This window comes from Miniopterus schreibersii (assembly GCF_964146895.1).
Source record: "Miniopterus schreibersii genome assembly, chromosome: 5".
Classification (NCBI taxonomy): Eukaryota; Metazoa; Chordata; class Mammalia; order Chiroptera; family Miniopteridae; genus Miniopterus; species Miniopterus schreibersii.
The window spans coordinates 66,251,345-66,269,688 of NC_138106.1; the positions used below are offsets into that span (position 1 = coordinate 66,251,345).

Below are 18,344 nucleotides of genomic sequence, written 5' to 3' on the forward strand. Positions count from 1 at the left end.
TTCTCACTTGTTTAATTAATATTTATTTCTTAAACTTTTTTTTTTTTTTTAAAGTGGGCATCAGGAGATATTTGCATAAAAGAACAGGCTGACTATCCAAGCCCAGAGCAAGAGGCCTACTATCTGTTTCTCTCTCCTCATCTCCCTCCCCTCTCTACTCTCTCAGCTCTTAGATTTTGAGATGCTAAAAAGATCTGTTTCCTTTTTGAGTTCCAGATGGTTTCCAGGACCTAAGGAGAAGCTCTGTGGAATGTTTGCTGCCTAAGTCATACATAAACAATGCTTTTGACATTTCGACATACATTATGGGGATAAGTAGTTTTCCATCTGAAGAGCAAGTACTTTTCACAGCTCTGCCAAGGAGCAGTCTCAGAGCAGTGCTGATTTTGTACTGCAGCTCATGCCCTGTGTATACAAAGACTATGAGGACATCAATGAGTGGAAATGGAACTGTGAAAACCTCCAACTTGTTTGTAATTTGTCTAAACCCAAAAGAGAAATTTTAAAGAATGTGATTGGATAGTAGTAATGCTTAAGGAGAATTCCTAAAACGAAAGCAAATCTCAAAACAACTTTAATTGTAGGATTCTTTTACTGAAATGTTAGAATTTACCTTTTAATGGCCTGGTTTAAGAGTAACTAACCAAATTATAACCATCACCACAGAAAACACAACCTAATCTCCTTTCAAGGGAAAATTTTATACTTCCAGTTTTTAGCTCTTAATTAGTTGGTTAATATTATGGCTTAAATATCTGTATCTTCCAAAAACTCATATGTCAGAGCCTTAACCCTCAATGTGATGGTATTCAGAAGTGGGGCCTTTGGGCGGTGACTAGCTGTAGATGAAGTCATGAGGGTGGGGACAATATGATGGGATTCGTGTCCTTATAAGAAAAAAAGAAAAAGGGAGACTAGTCCTTTGTTTCAACCACATAAAGACACAGTGAGAGGGTGGCTGTCTGCAAGCCAGGAAGAGAGCCCTCACCTGGGAACTGAATAATAATAGTCCAACTGATGTTGGACCTCCAGCTTCCAGAACTGTGAGAAATAAACTGCTGTTGTTTAAGCCACAAAGTCTATGGCATTTTGTTATGGCAGCCCAAGCTAAGAATTAGGTTGAAAGAGTTCCCAATAGGGATTTCAGGCTGGATGCCCACAAACCTTATTATACTACTTAAAATTTATAGAATTTGCAGCTTGAAAATCAAAGATTTATGAACTATAAAGTGTCTCAGTAACAGTGCCCCATCCATCATAAGCTCCAATGTTCTATAGAATTTCTTGGGAATTTGAAGCCAGTGGAGGCACACTTGGACTATGTTAATATATTTGTTAAGATGAACATGGGGCTAGAGACACCATCAGGTAAGCTGACCAACATTAGGGAGCACAATCTTAACTATAATTCTTTTCTCTCTGAACTTCCTTTGATAATGTTATACCAAAAAATTTCTTTATCAATATTTTCCATTTACATGAAAAAATGCCGTATGTAGCATGACTCAGAAAGAGGCTGGCAGTGCCATGGCATCACACAAAGAGATCTTATTTCTGGATTTCTAAAGACAGCAGGGAATTTGTATTTTCCACTTTATTATAGGAAGCAACTCATCTTAGAAATACAGTGAAAAAAGCTGCAACTAAGGTGAACTTTGAGCAAATGTACTGATGGAAATGAGAAGATGTAGAAAGGAGTCATAAAAAACTAGACAAAGTCTGATTAAACCAAAACAGATGCTTTGGATACCTTTTTACAAATTTTTACTGAGAAAAAATTGGGATTTAATATTAGGATGCCATTTTCTTGCATGCTGAGTAGACTCATGGTTAATTTAATATATGGTAAAATGTATTTTGTTTTATTTTCATAACATATGTTCATATGTTCAGGCTATTTTAAGTAATCCTTTTGTCATCCCAACAAATCCCAAATTGAAGAATACTCTCCAGATATTGCTGTTACAGATGCCTTTACTGGCAGACACTCTGACAATGACAGCTAAGATTCTGGGCCAGTGCAGGCAAAATCAGGGAGGGAGTACACCTCACAGAATGCTGTGTTAATGGGACATGTTTCTGTCACATTGTGCCACATTCATATTTCATTTTTGTTTATATTCTTGTCTGGTTATCTCTTGTAAACTGTAGCCTACTTAGCTTATCCTCTCTTTTATCTTGCATTGTTCTAGGTAAGTTAAATTCAATCTATGTACAGTGAGGGACAAGGGACTTTATAGTCTGGTCCCAACACCTTTCAAATTCCAAAGTCTAGATCCAGCTGTACTGCATTTCCTGCCAGTGTGAACGGGGACAGTGCTGCAATTTAGGGAGTAGAGGGACAGGAGGAGTTTGTTGTTGTTTTGTTTTTAACTTTCATTAGAAACTGTATTGGCTGAAATGTGACCTAGATTAACCTCAAAAATGCAAAGTTAGAAAAATAGTAAATATTAACAGATAGTAATGTTTTTAAAAATCCAGAAAAACAGTGCAAAATACCAAAGGGAGCATAATGAATGGTATTATATTTTAAGATTGTTATAATCCTCTTTCTGCCAACGTTTTATAACTTTTCAAGGGTAGGAATTTAAAAAAGAGGAATATTTAGAAGAAACAGAATTCAAAAAGTCCTGCTGCGTTCTCGAGACTTCCTTCTATTTCCTCGTTTCAGGGTAAGGAAAATAACCATTTACAAATAGTGTTCCATGTGATCTTACTAGGTGCTAAAACGGCTTATTTTTTATGGGCTATTTCCAGTACTTGAATGAATTGTAATAGTGTTGGTAGGATGGGGAAAATCTCACTTGAACAAATGTGGTCTAAATTCTTTATTTATATAATCTAAAGTATGATCTCTGGCAATGCAGGAAAATAATTCAGAATTATTTTATTAAAAATTAATTCATGTATTACTATCCTCATATCCAAAATAAATTTGGAAAAACATATTCATAAAATAAATACTTTTTTTTTCAAAGTAGTGCCTATAATTGCTATTATTATTTCCGGTAATTTTCCCAATACAACAGAAAACCCACTGGAGTAGTATATTTTCATATTCTTTTCAGATTTAACCATTGACTGCTTCTGTCTTCATTAATTAGGGATTAATCAGGTTGTTGGGTTTTTAATCTTTCCTTTCCCCCCTTATGTATATTAATTAGATATAAGCTACTAAGCCCAAATCTGTAGAATCTCTCATTGTCTTAAATCTTCTCCTAAAATCATGGTTTCCCTCTTGCCCTCTGAGACATCATCATGGTCTCCTAAATATTCTGAAACTCCGAGCTGCACTCATATACAAAAAAACTTAGCACTGGCACTTAAAAATGAAAAATGTCAGTAAAAAGTCTGCATGCTTGATTTTCTTTTTCATTAAGTTTCTCTCTATTTCTATCTTTCACCTGATTTGTTTTAAACACACACTTGCATTCATGTACTTTAACAATTCCTTTTTCTGATTTTCCACTTGATATTTTCACCAAGATTATGTTTCTACTTATACCTTACATCTTAGAGGTAAAAACAATGAGTAAACCTTTTTAAAGTACAATTTTGGAATCCCAATTTAAATGTCAGAAACTTCTCAGTTAAATAATTAGAAAACAGTTTTCTCTGATCCCTCCTCCCTTCTTATGGGAAAACAGTTCAGAGTTACTAAGCTTTAATAAATGACACATAAGTAAAATCCTTGCATGTACATCTTCTATCTCAGTGAACTAAGAAAAACAGTCGCTCTTATTTCCAGAAACCTTTCAAATGTCCTGTCCCATTCATTCACCACAAGGGGGCGAATCTGTACGAACGCATCCTGACCTTTGGTAGCATCATTTGATGATGATTTCATGAAGGTTTTGTTTTGTTTTCTCACGCTTTTATGTCTTTTTTTCTTTTCTTCTCAGCGTCAGTAGTTTTTACAAAGTGATCCTAAGACTACTGTAGTTTCTAATGTTGAATGTGGAGAGTGAATTTCCCTTTAGAACCAGAAGAGATATTCTAGGTCAATACCCTAGAAATGACAATTCTGGCAGTTTCTTCTCTTTCCCATAAAGCAGATTGAAGTTCAAGCAAAATCTAACCATTTCCACGTGTCCTGAAACCCTATCAACTTTAGAGATATTAAATATTCAATGGCATAATCTGTATTTCTACATAATTGTTTTAAGACTGAGATAAAATTCAGCAACTGGGGCAACTAAATGACTTTGTTCTTTGAGACAAGTTGTTTGTATTTTGGCCAGAGGTTATAGTTATATCAGAGTTTAAAGTATTTTCACAAAATTTCACAGGACTTCAATAAGTGCCTGGAGAGGGCATACATTTCTACATCAGTCAATACTGAAGAAAAATTATCATTAGAGATCTCTTTTTTCCTCCAGATATCTTTTTTTAAAAAAAATATGTTTTTATTGATTTCAGAGAGAGGAAGGGAGAGGGAGAGAGAGACATAGAAACATCAATGATGAGAGAGTCATTGATCGGCTGCCTCCTGCACGCCCCCGACTGGGGACTGAGCCCGCACCCCGGGCATGTGCCCTGACCGGGAATCGAACCCTGATCACCTGTATCCCAGGTTGACGCTCAACCGCTGAGCCACGCCAGGCCGGGTGGGATTCTACGTTTTAGATAAATACCTTAGGTGATTCTAAAATGTTCATCTCAATAGCGGCTATAATCCATACCTTAGCTTATCTTAATGGTTGTCACATCATTTTGGTAGAGAGTGAACAGCTTTCATACTAATTCTATTAAAGATATGGAAATTGAGTCACAAGGATTTTAAATTAATGATCCATGTTTATTCACTGAATTATGGCAAAGCTAAGATTAAAATTATAGCTCTAAATTTATAAACCATTGCTTTGTCTACCATATTAATATTATATACAGGGGTGGACAAAAGTAGGTTTACAGTTGTGAGTAAGCGAAACAGAGTTCATTCTTGCTCACTTGGGTAAATAACGTTTTCTCCATTACTTAACAGGTCCATATTCATATTGGGCTGTTGAAATGCCTTGATTACGAAGCTCTGGAGGGTGGGGTGAAAATAAGGACATAGCTGACCCTTTGACTTGTTAGTTATTACTTTATGGAAGAGCACAACTTAGTTGAATTTATGCCTTTCTTTTAGTAGCAATCATTTTAAAAAGCAAATGTATTTGCAACTTAACTAAGAGCCATAGCCAGAAAACTTTTCTAAAAAGGAAGAAATTGTAGCCTTTCTAAAAATATGTGTTATAAACACTTAAATTAAAAATTTTGTCTTCCCTTAAAGAGATTTACTTTTATAGCATACATGAAAAACAAATTTTCAAACTCTGTAAAAGAAGGTAATGATTCAGTTTCTATAAAAAGAAGAGAATTGAGGACCAGAATGTGTTAGGACCTAAATTATGCAATATATAGAAGCAAAAGTAATCTAAAAAACATTATCTTTATGTTTAATTCATTTAGCAGCTGCCTATTTGTGACACTTATTATACACTGATTAAGAGCATGGTTAAACAACTGAGTAATGTGTGTGCTTCATATAATAACGCCCTGTTCTTACTGCACGTCTAAAGAAGCAAAACTAGGTATAGTACAATTTTGTGTGTTCATGTTAATTGGAAGAAGTCATGATTTGAATATATGAATATATCGCTGGGTCATGGACACATTCAGAGCTGTCCTTGCAGAGAGAGAGAGGCCCAAGGGAGGGTTCGGGGAGACCTCTTTGCAGCCGCCTTTCCAGTGCTTTCCTGTAATGAACTATGGCTGCAGTGTTTGCCCTATGAGAACGTGATTGGTAAATCACTAGCATAATCCAACCACAGGAGAACCAGGTGAGAAAATAGAGTAAATGGAGAATGGAGGGAAAAGTATTTTATTTATTTCTTAACAAGGATGCTGGGGAATTTTTATAATGTTTGAAATGCAATTTTATGTCTTTTAAAAGCACAGTTCAAGATTCTGTAGCGCTTTCTCTAGCTTTCCATCTCGGGCTTGGAAAAGTTGATGATGGAAGGGCTTATTAATAGGCCCTGGGGTGGCAACGAGGAATGGGTCCTGAATTTGAAACTCTTTGGGAGACTCTGAGGTTTCTTGGAATATTGCCCAGAATTCCATTTAAAAAATCAGTAATGGTAATGTCCATTTCCTTAATCTCCTTATTTCTCATTTAAAAATAAATGTTGCCCAGTGAAGTGACTCCTAGCCATTTTTTTGATTAGACAAGTCACATTAAGACAATGAAACAAGTTTGTTGTTTAGTCACTGACTAATACCAGGAAGAAGACATTTTAAATCAACTGGTCAGAAAGATATCTCGGAACTTTGACAGGAGCTATTTCTTTCTCTATTTTTGTAACACATAGTGTTTTTATTCTTATCATAAAAGTAAAATATTCATTGCAGAATAACTTAAAAAGTTCGATAAGCAAAAGGAAACAGACATTTTGAGATATGTCTGCATTTGTAATATGTATCACCAAACACTAAGAGATCATTCTCTTTATTTCTGGGTCTTCAAAGACTTTCACCTACTGCTGTCCATAGCCTTCTGCATGGGTGTCAGAGATGAGAGGTAGAAGGAATTTGCGTATGAAAGAAGAAAATTTGCAGGGGGACCTATTGGAAGAGGAGGGGGAGAATTCAATTATGGGACCGACACTTTCCCTTAACATTGTTATTACTGCAATGGTTAATTGACATTGTTTCTGATGTCTTCTCCCAGTTTCTAAGCACTTTTATCTCTATTGTCTAACTGGTTGCTTAATAACATTAAGGAATGCACATTAAATGAATAAATTATAATTACTGCATCCTCAAACTATATAGTTTGCTTATGTAATCTAGTCAGTTTGTATGACTGAGGTGATATTTTACTTAAACTCTTCATTTTGTCATTTTCCTATTTATATTATCTATTAATATGAAGGTTTTTAATTATTTAAAATATATTTTTATTGATTTCAGAGAGAAGGAGAGGGAGAGAGAGAGCTGAAACATCAATGATGAGAGAGTCATTGATCGGCTGCCTCCTGCACGCCCCCAATTGGGGATCGAACCTGCAACCCCGGGCATGTGCCCTGATCAGGAATTGAACCCTGATCTCCTAGATCCTAGGTCGATGTTCAACCGCTAAGCCACGCCCAGCCGAGCTTTGAAGGTTTTTAATATGTTGATTATACATCAAAATGTCTTCAGTTACAAGTCATGGAGTCATACAACACCCAATTATCAAGCAAATAAGACATTTAATTAAATCAAATAACTGGAGTAAATGGTTTCTGTTGACACAGAAGCTCAACAGTTTCATCAGAGAACCAGGCTCTTTGATCTTCCTGCTTGGTGGTCCTCTGCATTGTGTTTGTCGCCTTAGGCTTATTGCCTTAAGATGTCTGTCACAGCTCCAACACTCCGTCCTTCCAAAACTATATCCAAGGAAATAAAGAAAAGAAAGGGCCAGTACTAGGAAGCTCTCCACTCAAGTCTATGTCTAGTAGACCTCAACTAGAAATTTTTCCAGAGTCACCAATCACACCTCCCTTTATATTTAAATGACCAAAGTTTAAAATTTAAGTGGCAAAAGAGAATGGTATAGATGTAACTGGCTTATAGAAGTCATGATTTATTTCTTGGACCTGAGCTCATTACAAATATCTAAATTTAAGGATTTTATTAACAAGGAAGAGGTGACAAGAGAAGTTGGGCAGGCAGCTAACATGGTCTGCAACAAACAGCATAAATAACTAATAACCTTTTCCAATTTACTTGCCATTGATGTAAATCTGTTTACACCAGGAAAACGTTAGTTTTCCATAGAGTTTTCATGCAATTTAGCCTGAATTTATTATCTTTTCCTTTCCAGTTTTTTATTGTCAATGGAAAAAAGCATTCTTTCGACATCAGAGATAAAGCTCACAATTTAGCATTAGTAATGATTTTGTTTCTTCAGGTGATATCTTTGAAATTCTAGGTCCAAAGTCAGTAGCTTTGTGTTCATTGTCTCACTTTGTCTTTTTTCTGTGCAAGTGAGATGGGCCAATGAGCACTGTACTTTCTGCTTGCTGAGCCTCTTCCCAGTACATCCATTTACTCTGGGTTCGTTCTAAAGTCACTGGGGGCAGGAAGAGTAACTGAATTACACAGTGTTGGATGTTGTGAACACAAAACCAAAAGCCCTTGGTGTTTCCAGTGGTTCTTGGTTAATCATCAGGGCGTATGCCAAATGTCCTGAGAATGTGACTGGCATGTGATTATCTATCATCGACTGGCACTTAGGATGTATTTTGGATATTTGTAGGTATTACAATAATATGTACTATGTGATTTTTGTGAACCATTTGTCTTGGATCTTATCTATGCTCTAGGCATCTGTTTTGTGCTCAAAGCATTTGGTAGAATGTGTTCAGAGACTTTAAAACAGAGTTTCCCCCTCTGTGAACATCCGGACTAATTTCCCTGTTTGTTCATACCGGGACTGGTTGTCACAAGTGCTTCAATGTTTGTTTCACTTGCTGCTTTCTATTGCATTTCTTTCATCTCTTTACCAAGCATTAAGGATTATTTTAGACTCACTCATTGGTAGGTTGTGATTAACAGTGATGTCAGAGAAGAAATAAATGTGACTTCAGTGAAAACAATGTTTTTAGTTTCAATCATTCTTTTTCTAACGATTTTATTTTGGTTTAATTATCAGCAATTAAGCTGCCATTAAGTAGTATATTTTTCTAGGTGCTTGGAAGCTTTAAAAAATGTAAAAGATAAATCTCGTGCTCTCCAAAATTTTACACAAATCTAAAGGGATTCATGATTTTTAGAAAAAACAACAAAAAAACAACTACTGGTAAGTCACAAACCAAACCTTCAGTGCTGAATAGAAAGTTAGAGTTTCTCAGTGGTTTCTTGTCTTCAGTGACGCCTCCCCAGGTACAGGCCTTAGGGTCCTTGCTTTAGAACGCATGGCAGAGACACAGGGCTTACATGTACCGACAAAGGGTTTGTTTTTGTACATGCTTTGCATAAATGACAAATGGAGGGGTTCCCAAAGCATGGCTTGTCTTTTTGTTTGTTCACTTTCTTTTTAAAAAGTTATTTATTTATTTTTTATTTAAAAATTATAGTTGATGTACAATATCACATTAATTCAGGTGTACAACCCCGTGATTAGACACTTATATAACTTACGAAATGATCAGATAAATAGAGTACCCACCTGACACCATATACAGTTATTATAATATTATTGACTATAGTCCATAAGCTGTACTCTATAGCCCCACGACTATTCTGTGATTACCAATTTGTACTCCTAAATCCCTTTGCCTTGTCACCCATCCCCTCAGACGCTCTCCCGGCAACTGTCAAAATGTTCCCTGTAGGAGTCTGTTTCCGATTTGCTTGTTTGTTTATTTTGTTTTTTAGATTTCACATATAAGTGAAATCATCTGGCATTTGTCTTTCTCTGACTTTTTTCACTTCGCATAATACCCTCTAGGTCCATCCGTGTTGACGCAGATGGCAAGGCTTCCTTCTTTTTTATGACTGAGTCATATTCCATTGTATACATGCACCACTTCATTATTCACTCATCTATATTCATTCACATAGATAAAGACAAGTAGGTTGCTGTACATTGGCTATTGTAAATAATGCTGCAAAAAATATTTGGATATATATTTCTTTTCGATTTACTGTTTTGGGTTTCTTTTGATAACTACCCAGAAGTGGAGTTGCTGGGTCCTTCTTTGCCTCTTGCTATAGACTCTGTTTTAAAGTCTATTTTGTCCGGTATAAGTATTGCTACCCCAGCTTTTTTCTTTTGCTTTGTTTCCACTTTAATGAAATATCGTTTTCCATTCCGTTGCTTTCAGTCTGTGTGTGTCTTTTGATCTGAAGTGAGCCTCTTGCAGACAGCATATTTGAGGGTCTTGTTTTGTTATCCATTCAATCATCATATGCCTTTTGATTGAACAATTTAATCCACTTGCATTTAAAGTAATTATTGACAGATATGTATTTATTGCCACTTTTTTATCCATATTTTTATTTTTTTATCTTCTTCCCCCCTCCTCCTTCTTACAGAAGACCCTTTAACATTTCATGTTATACTGGTTAGGTGGTGATGAACTCCTTTAGCTTTTTCTTGTCTGGGAAGCTCTTTATCTGACCTTTAATTCTAAATGATAGCTTTGCTGGGTAATCTTAGGTGTAGGTCCTTGCTTTTCATCACTTAGAATATTTTGTGCCACTCCCTTCTGGCCTGCAAGGTTTCTGCTGGGAATTCTGTTGACAGTCTTACGTGAGATCCCTTTTAGGTAACTAACTGCTTTTCTCTGGCTGCTTTTAAGACTCCTCTTTGTCTTTAATCTTTTCCATTTTAATGATGATGTGTCTGGGTGTGGGCCTCTTTGGATTCCTTTTGCTCGGGACTCCCTGTGCCTCCCCAGCGCTGGAGATCAGAGCCAGTGAGTCTGAGTAAGTCTGTGTGTTGGCCCTGTGAGAGGAATGCCTAGGACTCCATGAGCCTCTGTCTCCTAAGCCACAATCCCCGCTGGTTTTACCAGCCAGAAGTTATGGGGACTTGTCCTTACAGCACTGGAACACTGGGCTGGGGGTTTTGATGTGGGGCTGGGACCCCTTGCTCCTTAGCGGAGACCTCTGCCGCTGAGATATCCCTCTCTGTTTTCAACCACCACACATGGGTGAGGGACCAGCCCCGTTCTGTGTCTCTGCCCCTCTAGCAGTCTCGATGTGGCTCCTACTTTATATCCTTTGTTGTAGGATTTCCATTCTGTTAGATTTCAGGTGGTTCAGAATGATGGTTGTTCTGTAGTTTCGTTGTCATTCTGATGTGGTTGTATGGGGTTCCGAGTGCCGTGCTTACTTGGCTTGGCTTCTTCACGGTGTGTATGACTGAGCTCGAGAGTCCTCCCTAGCTTCCAGGTTTCTGATAGAGCTATCCGTTTCTTCAATCCCCTTCTCCTCTGTGCATAGCAGTCTCCATATCTTCTTCATTTGTTTTACTACAGAGAGTTCTGAGGTGATCACAAATCATTGTTTTCTAAGCACTGGAGATGAGTTTTTTTTTCAGGAAATGATTCTTTATATATTAATTTCCTCTGACATTGTGGATTCTCATTTCCCTCTTATGCTCAAGATCTGCCATTGTCAATTCACCCAAGTAGTACATTTCAAAGAAGGTTTGTGCCCGTTTGATACTACCATCCCAAACATCTACCATTAAGATTTTGGGTCCTTTAGCCTGTGATCCAAGCTGGTGTGTATGCTATTTACCTCTTGAACAGTAATTGAAGATGACTCTTGCTTTGCATTTAACACATGCTTTCTCTGGTTTAGTACAAAGCTTTGTTACCCTTTCATCTCTATTGTTGTGAGTTTGTTTTCTGGCCTTTGCACTCAAAGTGTGTAGAGACATTAATTTCTGAGAATATAGCTTTTATACATTAAATCATTAGAATTTCCTTTAAAAAAGTTTATATTGACAGAGATAAATAAAAACTGTCAGTTTTCTTCTCATGAATTAATCCATCAATTACTTGTTGGTTCAAGGGCACTTTTTTCCTTTGAAATTAGGAAACCTAATATTCGCACATCAATCTCTTCCTCTTCAGCTAATTATAATGGTCTATACATTTGACTGACTTTGACTGATAGCTATCATGGTCTCTGTCAAGTGAGAACTGTTTTTTTTTGTTTGTTTTTTTGAGGAATAATTTTGTTGTATTTCCCAAATGGCACAGTCCCTTTCTTAGAGATGAATTTGGTTTGTCTGACCAGTATTTTATTTATTTTTTCATTCTTCCAAAGTTTATATTGAACCTTCCTTTTTATTAAAAAGAAAGTTATTTAAATCTTCACATTACAGTATTCTGATAACATTGCTACTTTTCTCACTTTTTTTTTTTCATTATACTCAGGCTACTGAATTTACATTTGCCAAGAAGAAGCTGTCATTTCCTTTACTTTTTTTAGTGAATTCTGTTTGTGCTATGATATGTAGCTCTTTGGGGGCTAGTAGGTTTCATGGTCCTCTATTTAAGGGTCTGCTCTCCATTTTTAGCTTGGCTAAATCTTAAAAAACAATCGAAGTAAAAATTACTCTTCAGGTTGGGCCTGGTTCACCTAGGGTAGACGTGGTGTAAGCTGCATTTGATGAAATGTTATATGTTAGCACAGTGTCACCTCCACCATCAATGACCCAATGGACAGAGAATCCTATAATATATTCTCTGTTAATAATTTCAAAGAATAAAATTTTATTTTTTAAAATCCAAGAAATTAGAAATATTTCTCAGTATAAGTCCTTTTATTCAGTGAATCTGTTATTATATGATTTTAAATGAAAGCACAATTTTTTCTTACTGTATAACTTTTTACAGTTAATTCTTTTATTTAAAAGAGACAAAAATGAGTGAAACTTCTGAGTATGTTCTATTAGCAGGTTAAGTGTGATCTCTAGGGCAAATCTCAATTATTTATGTTAAGGTACTTAAAGGCAGAATAGTGAATGATCTAAAATAATTTTTTATTGCCTGGCTGGCGTGGCTCAGTAGTTGAGCATCGACCTATGTATGATACAGGAGATCAAGGTTCAATTCCCGGTCAGGGCACATGCCTGGGTTGTGGGCTTGATTCCCCAGTAGGGGTCATGCAGGAGGCAGCTGATCAATGACTCTCATCATTGATGTTTTTTTCTCTCCCCCTCTCACTCCTCTCTCTGAAATCAATAAAGAAATATTTAAATAAAATAAAATAATTTTAATCTCACTTATATTAAAAATATTTATTTTTCAACCTGGGCATGTCTCAAGATTTAAAAATTTATGTCAAAAGTCAAGCCGATTTATAAACACTTGAATTAGGTAAGTGAAGAAGGTTGCTCAGATCTTTCTCCAACTTTAAAATACACATGTAAATATGTTCCCCTCTTGCTGCTCCATTATTTGCTATAATTATCTCCATGTGGAGTATAGGCTGTGCCTTCTTAGACTGATAGGAGATTTGACTTTTCTCATATTTTATGTAGTATAGAGGAGGTTAAGAGTTGGAACTTGGAAGAGGTCTTATGAATGCAAAGTAAAGAGAATTAACATGTTAACAGAATTATGATTACACAGATTATGTGTTGTCAATATGAGGCTCTGTGTTTTAGCTAAGAAAGTACCCGTATGGAATTGTTGTTGTCAAACTAAGAAGCAAAATCTGCCTTTGATAACACAAAATGAACACAATTGAAAGTTAGAGGCAAATCTTGATTTTTAGCAGATATTGTGATAAACTAATTCTTCCATTTTGTTTTGATCTTCAAAATATAAGGAGTTATTCACTACAATTAAAATTCTGAACAGTCGCTGGCATTATGTTTGAAATAAAACTTACCCCTTCAAATGAATAAGTGTGAGCCATACATATCTTTCAGTGTAATTTTTAGGTAAATAAGACCTAATTTTCTTACTTGAGAGCAAAAAAGCTTAACATTTCAACGGAAGTTTAGGACTGGTTACTCAGCAGCAGTCCAATGAGAGAGTCCCTGCTCTGCAGCAGGATATAAAGCAGTTGTCCATGTAAATGTGTAATAAATTCAGAAAAGGAAGAGATTTCTTAGCATCTAAATTATAATCAGATAGGAAACCATGTAATCAAATGAGAACAATCCAAACTCAGCAAATATCATGCAGATTAAGTTGGCCCCGTGCCGCTAATTGTATACGTATCCTTAGCTGTGCTCATCATCAGTCGCCAGCCTCCCCTCACTAGGTGCCCGGTATGCTTTCATCTACATCCTATTTTTGTGAATTTTTTTTTTTTTCTATCTTTAGCCCACAATGCACATTTCTTAGTTTTCATGTTATGGCCAGTTCTTAGGTTCCCTTTGCAAAGGCTCCATGTATTTCAGTACAGGGCTTACCAGGGAAATCTGCTCTTACTGGTGTAGCCACCATGCTGCTTTGGTGTTTGCACATCTGTTGGCTTAACTGTACTTGGTTACTCTTGGTCCTCTCTCTGAATAGTCATTTATCTGCTCTCAAGAATCCCTTTATGACAAAACTCATAGACACAGACAACAGTATGGTGGTTCCCAGAGGGAAGAGGGGTGGGGAGTATATAGGGAAAAGGGGTCAGATATATGGTGATGGAAGACGATTTGATTTTGGGTGGTGGGCACACAATGTAATATACAGATCACGTATCACAGAATTGTCCGCTTCAAACCTAGATAGTCTTATTAACTAATGTCACCCCAATAAATTTAATTAAAAACTTCAAAATAAGGAATCCCTTTATTTTTGGTTATTGGCTTTCCAAGGATTAGGGCCTTAAATACAATTGCTCCATGATAAACTGTGTTATGTCCATGTTGAATGAAGAGGTCTTAGACCTAAAGCAGGGCCTGCAAAACAATCAAGCTGTAGGAAGAAATTCTTTTATGTGTAGTCATAAATCTCACCCTTTTATTTACTTTAGTGTATTTTATAATGTAAATAATACGTTCTTATATATTACATGTATGCATCTTCTAAATAGGGAGCTGATGCACTCATATTAGCAGAGTTTGGCAGGGTAATCTGTTCTGTCACATCTCTTTCTGGTCTGGCCCCTCTGGCTCCAGTGACCATTCTGTTCATCTGACACGTGCTGACTGACCAGTTCAGTACAATAACCAGTGCTGGAATCACACTAGTCACTCCATCTTTCCAGCCTGTCTTTTTTTTTTTTTTAATTTTAGAGGACATTTTTTAAAGCTGGGGACATGAAATAAGAAAGGGCTGGGGAAATGAGCCTAGGCTGGTCTGTTTGGCTCACTAAGAATCAGAGAAAAGGAGGCCTTGGGGACAGGATCAGGGGTTGGCATAGGACGAGCTGCTGCTGCCCCTTGCTCCCTGGTTGCAAGCCTCAGGGGCTCCCTTAGAGTTTAGGAGACACATGCCTGTGGGGAAGAAGTGGGGTGGGGAGAGAGTAAAGGCATGGGCATGTTCCTGGGAGGAAGAGGCACCTCCAGTGTGTCTTTTAGCCAGTTCTTACTGCTCTTTTCTGTGATAAGTGGCTCTCTAAATTGGTGAAGTCATCTTAATGGAAAATGTCCATGTTGCATACTGTTCTAAGGATTACTTTCTTGAAGATTACAAAAAAAATCTTTATCCATGTCTTCCTGATTTTAAAACCCTCCACATTCCTCCCTTTCCTCCTAACCCTTCTTAACACAGATTATAGAACCATTTATAAATAATGAGGAAATAGCAATTATACTTACACAGCAAGAGAAAAAAATCAAAATCATTTAGGATAACAGATATATTCCAAGAAGCATTCTTCAAAAAATGAAGTTATACTTTAAAAAACATGTATCAAGGGAGCTTGCTCTTGAAAGTTATTCCCATATAAATGTTTTTATAAAACAAAGAACCATTTTCAAATAAATGACCTTTCTTCTTCTGTATTTTATTATTCAGGGTTTGCTTGAATTGAGATATATCTTCACTAGGCAGTTTTCTAGCCATCTCATTTTATTTTTAACAGGAAATAAAAGTATTTGGGGCCTAAGTATATTTATATGAAGTCCTGAAAATTTTACACAAAATTTCAGCAGAATGCCAACGCTCAATCTGGCATTATGTTGACTTTGAGACACAGTATTTGTGACCTAAAGCCATATAACCTTTCTGATCTATAGCAGTAATGGTCTAACTGGTCTCCAGGTTACCAGTCCTCCTGTCCGAGTCCCCTCCCTTCCCCTTCCTTTACACTGTTGTCAATAATATCTTCTAAGACATGCATGCACTTTGTTATTTACCTATTTAAATCAATCCATGCCCATTTTTTAGTTGCTATATAAAAACCTCCATATTTCTTGAAGTACCATCCAACTACTCTCACAACCTGGACCCTCCACTGGTCCTCACCCCAATTCCAAACTGTCTACAGTTTCATCAATGGGACCACTCACTTCCTCATATTTCCATATCTCTTTACCTTTCTGTTTCCTCTATCCGGACTTGTCCCCCAACTCTCTGCCTAATGAAATCTTATAATATTTGGTTAAAGTTTTATCTTTTTTGTGAAGTCTTCTCCAGATCTCTGCTTTTTTGGTACTTCGATATTTCTTTTCAGACCTTTAGGACACACTTAATTCAAGGAAGCATCAGTTTGTCCACCTGTCAAAGGGTAAGCTCTTGGAAGCAAGAGCTCTGCCATTTTAAGCAGTGAATGTCCATGTTCATTATAAAGTCAAGTAATCGGCGTATGATATTTTGTACCCCAGGATCCCCTGAGCAGTTAGCTATTTCTGAGATTTTTAAAAATGTGCTTGTTACATTATTTATCATTTAGTTGGTACGTGTTAAATTCAGAGACATTTCTTAATTGAGACATAATTTATAGCTTTTAAGAGGCACTCTTTGGAGTGTTCATATTCTGGTTACTTAATTTGATGTTTAATTCTGTAGTCAGATTTAAATTAAAATAGCACTTGAGGCCTCTCAGCCTTTGGAATCATGTCAGACAGAGAATATGCCTAGAATTTATGTCAAACCTGACCTAATAAAACATACATATACTTGAAGATTTGGGCTACCCTGCTAATTTTATTAGTATCTTAAATTTAGTTATGAGCTTCCTCTTTTAAAAATCAGTTGAAATATTATTTAATAAGGGATTTCAAGTATACCTATAGCAGCACACAGTCAAAGAGTCTAGTAGTTATATCCTATTTATTCTTTATTTCCTATCTTATTCTTTTTGCAGGTAGTATTTGTTGCAGTGTTAGTAAGTATTATGTTTTATATATATATAAATATATATATCTCCAAGGTTGGAGATAATATGCCTAAGAGAAAAATCTTGTATGCATTATTCTATAACTTGAAAAGTTGCTTCAAGTTATACAATTATAAAAATAAAAGAGACAAAAATAAAGTCCTTGAAGAAAAAGAAAATAATCATGACATTTCCAATAAGAAAATGGAGTTGAAAATAATGTTTCTTCTAAAATAAATACTTTATTTTCAGACTTCATAGACTTATTTTTTATGGAGCTTTTTAGGTCAAATTAAAAGATCAATAGATGCTGCTAACTTAGACATCAGACTCTGAGAGATTAATTTATTTTCCTTAGAACTGTATTTCTTTGTTGGAGAAATTAATGAAAATATCATTGATAAATGAATAGAGAGCATTCTACAAAGCAAACACGTAAGGGCATAACCTGTTTCATTCATAATATTAAGCTTGCATCCAATCTGAAGTAATTTTTTACAGTGAAGTTTCAAAAAAAACCTTGGAGAAAATGAAATAAAAGGGAACTAAATAATGGATTTGCCTCTTTTAAAATAACGTGTAAGGTAGAAAAGAGAATAAAACCTCTTGAATAATTTTACTGACTTATTTCTCATTGAAGTTGACTATCAAATGAGTCAACGGTAAGGGTTTTGTTTAAAAGTAACAGAATATGGTATAATTTTACAAATTATTAGCTTTAAAATAGCAGCAGAGAGACTCTGCGACTGAGCTCCTCAAGACAACGGCCACAGCGATCCGCGGCCGACCGGCTGAGGCGCTCAGCGCGCTAACAACGTGTTCTTGAGTTAAGCTTCGATCGCACAACTTACATATGAGAGTCTGGCTCTAAAGTTTTAGTTAATTTTACTCTTGCTCCCATTTCCCCCAAGAATCATTCAAATAAAGGTGTAGAGTGTGCTTATATATCTCTGGAGAAGCCTGGGTTGTTCATTTTTCAGTAGGATCAGATCATTCCACAACATTTGCTGTGAGGACAGAACAGAGCCGTTTCACAGCCACCGGCTCGTCACCGTCTCTGGCTTAACTGATCGCACCATCTTCAGTGTGCACAGCTTCACTGAAAGGAGGTAATTAACGAAGCGTCAAAAATACCTCAGGCAAAGGCAGATTTGCGGGAAGGCATGGGCCTCAAGAACGTGTTAAAATAAAGCTCCAGGACAATGGAAGAAATATAACAGTTAAATATAAGAAGGCTTTGTTTCGTTTTAAATCAGGCACTCACATAGAGTAAATACAGCGGTCCCTCGCGTTTCAAATGTAATCCATTCTGGAGACCATTCGAGTTCTGAAACGTTGGGAAACCGAGGGACCGAAAGCCCACAGCTGGGCCTCAGGGTCTTGCCCTGAGCGGAAGCTGGGCGGCATGTTCCACTTCCGGGGCGAGTTCGAAAACCGAAGCGTTTCCTTCCGGGTTTACCACGTTCCTAACCCGAAATGTTCATCCATGGGGACATTCAAAAACCTGAGGTACCACTGTATTTTTCAACTAAATAATGATGTTAAATTGGGAAAATGACGAACGGGAGCAGAAAATTAGAAAA

The 18,344-nt window shown here is 36.5% G+C and overlaps 1 protein-coding gene across 1 annotated transcript in view; it reads right to left on the reverse strand.

Moving 5' to 3' along the window:
* Positions 1-18,344, reverse strand: part of EPHA6 (EPH receptor A6) — a gene marked incomplete at its 5' end in the record, with an annotated part of 762,908 nt that overhangs the window by 87,816 nt on the left and 656,748 nt on the right. The window lies entirely within an intron of this gene.